At 40.7% G+C, this 6,024-nt stretch overlaps 1 pseudogene; it reads left to right on the top strand.

The window, feature by feature from the left end:
* Nucleotides 1–1,556: 1,556 nt before the first annotated feature.
* Nucleotides 1,557–2,164, top strand: LOC125119298 (interferon alpha-1-like; annotated as a pseudogene).
* The last annotated feature ends 3,860 nt before the right edge of the window (nt 2,165–6,024 follow it).

The raw sequence follows: 6,024 nt of genomic DNA, 5'->3' as shown, positions 1-6,024 counted from the left end.
TACATGTCTTCCAACAGGATAAGCAATATCCGAGATACTGCTTTGGTAAACATTATCTGTTGGGTGATTGCACTGGGCCTGGTGCTGAGAATTCCACAGAGAATAAGAGACAGTCCAGTCACCACAGAGCCGATTTGCCAAAGATGGTCACAAAGCTACTATTTAAAGGTTGGAATGTTGAGGGCTTAGGCAACACAAAATCCACAGCAAGATCAAAGGAACTCATGAATGGAGATGAAAGTCAATTCACTCCACAATAATATTCAATATTTATTCAGTTCTCAATTAACTACAGTGGTGGCTTCCTTTTGCTTGAAAAGAATAGCCTTGGATTGGAACCGCTGAAAGTCCTTTGAGAAATCTGAAATTTAGTGAAAAAATACAGAATAAGACTCAAAGGGATGATGATTCCTGAATCATGCCTCTCTGGGCTCCAAGGGGTGCACACACTAGCTTTTAGGGCCTTGAAAAAATTGTGTTATTAGACTGCTGTATGGAAGTCCAAATTCAACCCTATCCAACAAAATCTTATTCCTCAGCATTGACTTTTCTCTTTGGCTATTCTGTCCTATCACAAGAGCAGTACTGACACTGAGTTCGCTGAAAATAAACAAATTGTACATATAATCAGTGAGGGGTGGCTTTTACTTACTTATGAGCTTCTATTGGCTGTCTTGTAGATGTGGCTTATGTTTGAGTCTCAGTGTGATTCAGGCTATGGGAGGTAAAGACAAACATCAATTTATATCTGTACATTAAATACAAATATGGTTACATTTCATTATTTAATTCCTCTAAAGTCATTCAACACATCAATAATTATGTCAAGTGCTAAACAGAAAAAAATTGAAAATATCTGTATGTCTATTAGCCAGTGAAGTTAAAAAGTATTTTCTAATATGAAGCAAAATTAAAATTGAAGTGCTAAAAACAAATATTAAGAAAATAATTTAAGTCTTTCAATGATTTTGACCAGTCTTGAATGATTTTTTAAAAATATATCCATACTTTTGTGTTATCATCTACATGAATGTTGAGTACATAATTTAATACATTCTTATATATGTAAGTCAATATATTACCCTAAAAGTCCACTCTGCCAACTTAGTTTGCAAGATTTAGGTATAAAGGTAAATTAAAATTCAATAGCTATTACGTTTCATTTGTAGTTTACAAATTTTGTGTCATTTTTAACTGTCCAATGAATACAAAGAGTAAGTTTTGTACTCTCTTTTTCTACTGAAAAAATAGAGATCTCCATGGACTATATAAATAGATACACAGTATGCCTGTGTTTACAAAATTTCATGGGGTCATAGTTAGGAAAAAAAAAATCTAAAAAGGCTCTGTAGAGAGAGGAAGGGAAGGCAATAGTGAAAAAGATATGGCTGAGAAATGTTGCCCTAACCCACTTGGAGAGTGCAAGTGAAAAGCAGAAACAGAACTAGAAAGTAAGAGGGGACATTCAGAAAATGGAAATGAATTCGTTCCTATTTAAGACACAGCCCTGAGGGAAGGTCTTCAGACATCCTAGAGAGCAGGGTCACAGAGTCACCCACCTCAGCCAGGACAGCAGCATCTGCAAGGTCCCCAATGGCCCCAACCTCAGCCTTCCTCACGGCCCTGGTGCTGCTCAGCTGCAATGCCATCTGCTCTCTGAGCTGTGACCTGCCTCAGACCCACAGCCTGGCTCACACCAGGGCCCTGAGGCTCCTGGCACAAATGAGGAGAATCTCCCCCTTCTCATGCCTGGACCACAGAAGGGACTTTGGATTCCCCCAAGAGGCCTTGGGGGGCAACCAGGTCCAGAAGGCTCAAGCCATGGCTCTGGTGCATGAGATGCTCCAGCAGACCTTCCAGCTCTTCAGCACAGAGGGCTCGGCTGCTGCCTGGGATGAGAGCCTCCTGCACCAGTTCTGCACTGGACTGGATCAGCAGCTCAGGGACCTGGAAGCCTGTGTCATGCAGGAGGTGGGGCTGGAAGGGACCCCCCTGCTGGAGGAGGACTCCATCCTGGCTGATGAGGAAATACTTCCACAGACTCACCCTCTATCTGCAAGAGAAGAGCTACAGCCCCTGTGCCTGGGAGATCGTCAGGGCAGAAGTCATGAGAGCCTTCTCTTCCTCCACAAACCTGCAAGACAGACTCAGGAAGAAGGAGTGACAGACACCTGGTTCATCTCGGAAATGCTTCTCACTGACTAACAAGCCTCACACTTCCTCCTGTGCTGCCAGGTCACAGCCCCTCATTTCTTCTGTCATCCTGCCATGAAATGAATCAATCTGTCAAAAGTTTTCAGAAGCATTACGCAAAATCCTGTTCTACTCTTCAGGCACTGGTTCTCTACAGATCCCTTGCTGATCTATTTATTTATCTATTTAAATATTTATTTATCTATCTATAAGATTTTAAGTATTTTTGTACATTTAACGTTACATGCACCTTATAAAACATCCTTGTATTTGATCTATTTATTACCTTTATTTATTAAAATTGTACTGTAGGAAACATCTTGTATTTGTTTAATTAAAAAAAAAAAAAACCAAGCCTGAATGTGCAACCTGATTAAATAATTGTATGATGCAATTCACTTCCCCATCACTGTGACATTCAAGTTAGAAGTGAATATAAACTCGAATTGTATGAACTTATCCTTAAGACGGTGGGAAGTCCTGCAAAGGAAATGTGGTGGAATGATCATGGGTTAACAGGACAAGAGGGAAGGGAGAGAAGACTGTGTGAAAGTCTGAAACTGCTTAGAAAACACAATGTGTTCACTTAAACTGAAGGTGGAGAGTGCTCCCTACTTGAGAAAACAGATGGCATTGGTCACCTTAGTGAGAGCTGACTGGGTGGGATTCACCAGCAGAAACCATCCTGGAAAAGGCGGGAGGGTGATGACAGATGAGAATGCCCCTTGTTTTTTTCACCTGGGGATTCATTTTACTACTTTCATTCTCCTCATGGTCACATTTGCTTTTGATTTTCTTTGACCTCAGTGCATCCAAAGGCAATGAGAGCTTTCTAAGAAAGTTGAGGGAGGAAAGAAAACTATGACATAGTGAAAATTATGGAAACTAAAGTTATAGACTACCTGTATTTCCCTTTTTACCTCTCTATTTTGGTTTCTGATTCAAGAAGAAAGAAAATAATTCAGAAGCTGCAAGACAACCCTGCAGAAAAATAGCGACTAAAAGAGAACATATATAAAGTTAAGATTCTGAAATCAACGGTGAAAAGAAAGCTACTGTTTTCTAGCATCATGTGCCTTACGTCTTCCCTGCCCTGCGCCTTGACTGTGACATGGAGAATCATGAATCAAGAAGCTCCACAGAAATGTACTCAATGATCTAATGACTATTCATTACTTCAATAAAAGGTTCTGATGGGAGGTTAACAGAAGCTTGTGGTGTGAGGTGTGACAGAAAAATAACCTAAGAATATCCTTTGTTAATCATAATTTTGACTAATTATTATGAATTCTGTGTTCATGATACAATGGTGAGTAAGACATAGACCTTTCTCCTATATTGGCTTCTTGAAAAAAGGTCTAATAAAGTCATTTTCAAGAAGGCAAATCAAGATGGATGAGGTGGCTTGACTGACATGCCCCATCCGCATTTCATAAAGAGGACAGAAACAGAGCCAAGGACCAGAGGGAAACAAAGTCAAATTCCTAGCAAATTCTCACCCGGAAGGCCAATTTACCATAATTCCTTTTACCCCATATACCATATTCAACTTTCAACAGAAACGGAAAGGGAATAAACAGTTTGAAGAGACAGGGCAAGTATCAGAACTAGAACCAGAGAGAGTATAGAGTTAGGAATTATCAGACCAGGAGTTTAAAATAACAGTGCTTTTTGTGCAAAGGGCTCTAAGTTACCTATTTATGTATTCATCTGCTTCATCTCAGTCAGACCATGTATGCTATTTAAAATTCTTTTGTACATACAATATCATGAGCAACTTTATACCATATTCAAATCTAACAAACAGGCTTACCTTTATCTTTTATCAAATTATTTTTGGTTACTTTATGACGTTTTCCCTAGAAGACATCTTGGAGTTGTTTATTCCCATATAAAGAAAGAGTTTAAAATTGCAATCCACACTAAACATTGGATGATTGTATTCTACTCAATTCTTTCCGTTGATTATATTTTTAAAACTTCTCATTCTTACATCAGATACGTGATAGTTCACCTATCTGCTGTAAGAACACAGAGGTGGATAAAACAAATATCAAAACTCTTCTTCTGGAGCTTTTAGTTTGGCAGAGAAAGACATAAGAACAATAATTATGTTAAATTATTTCAATTAAGTTGCCTGCTTCAATGAGAATGAGAGAGGCAGAGGGATTCTCTTGCCATAATCTCGAATGAGGCCTCTCAAGAAGGGGAGAAAGCAGATGTGCTCTAGAAAGTGCCCCCACCCCCCCCAAAAAAAACAAGACAGATTTCCCATTGGTAGATAGGTGTGTGGCTCTGGAATCTGCAACAATGGATATCCTGGAGATATTAATTTGCAACTTTGATATGTTTAGAAATCAGGACATGGTAGGGAATGTCCTTCTTATCAGCAGGCTGTAGAATGAAAAGATGACCTAAAGCTTATGAGGACCTTGAACTTTTAAGCCTGAGACAGAGAAGGAGACTCTGCAAAGGGCACAGAGGATGGAGGAGCCAGTGCAGTTAGGACTCAGCCAGGGAAGAAGAACCTTCAGAAAGCACTGAAGAAGAAAACAAAGGAGAACTGCAAAAGATGAAACTTTAATAATTATTTAATGGGGATAGTGGACTTCTGTATTGAATCTAGATGCTGCCAGGACATACGTGATTCTGGGGGACCACGTTACTTCCTTCAGCCTCAGTTTCCTCAAATGTAAAGTGAAACTATTCCTAGAGCTGTTCTGAGGAGTAGAAAGTATGAAACATTCAAGAGCACTTAGCAGCGTTTCATCCACTGAGTGAAGGCTAAACAGGTAGTGACTATTTTCTTGTTTTCGTATAAATAGAAACGGAAATAATGAATTCTCCTACCCCTCTCTGTGTAACTGACTGCACAACACTGACAGTCTGCAAAATAGAATTGGGAAATAGTGTCTCATCAACCATATAGAATTGTACACACAATAATATAATACATATACATGTCTGTGGTACACGTATATAAAATAGAGACACCATAAGATATACTACATTTAATATACTACATATCTATCTGCTGATCCTCATACCTGGAACACTTTCCTCTTCCTCTCTGCTTTCCTGGATCCCATTCTTGCACTGCAACATCACAATACTTTCCATCTTCCCAGTATAGAAATGCCTCATCACAGGCTGCATTAAGCTGTACTGCCCATGCACACAGCTGTTTCCTTTCTCTTTAGGGCTTCAGGCTGTTAATTTCCCTTCAAGACAAGAAAGTCCACCAAGTGCAAGCAGAAGTTGAGGGAAAGTTCGAGGTTTCACTAGAGTGTGACTCCAGGCTCTCTGCCTGCCAAGCACTGCAGGTCCAGACTGTCCAGCTTCCAAGAAACACAGGAAATAGAGGGAACCCTGCCCAACACTGAACTTTAGGAGAACTCAGGAGCTCAGCTGTGCCTCTATTGGGCGCTTCCACATGGATGGCATCAGGAGGGTCTCCCCTGGCTCAGGACTCTCACTGATTCAAAAAGCCCAAAGCCCAGGATACATGGAGGTGAAAGTCAGCAGCAGCTGGAGAACTTGGAACAGGAACAGAGATGTTTTAAGCTTTCACTGGAACAGCAGCAGATCCTCGGGACAAGGAACAACATGCATGAGCTGCACTGAGGCAACACTTTCTCCAGAACATTCCTTTTCGGAAAATGAGAAGACTGAAGTGGATGCTGAGAGCACAGGGAGCACACAAACACATGGCCCCTAGCGGTGTCCCCAGCATGGGGGACACTGATACCACAGCAGCTTGCAGAGCATCAGAAGGGATGAGGGTTCCTCCAGTGCCAGCTGAAAACCTGTTTCCTCCTTAGGACCCAGCAA

The sequence above is a fragment of the Phacochoerus africanus genome, unplaced genomic scaffold (genome assembly GCF_016906955.1).
Source record: "Phacochoerus africanus isolate WHEZ1 unplaced genomic scaffold, ROS_Pafr_v1 Scaffold_43, whole genome shotgun sequence".
NCBI lineage: Eukaryota > Metazoa > Chordata > Mammalia > Artiodactyla > Suidae > Phacochoerus > Phacochoerus africanus.
This window is presented reverse-complemented; position numbering and strand designations above follow the sequence as displayed.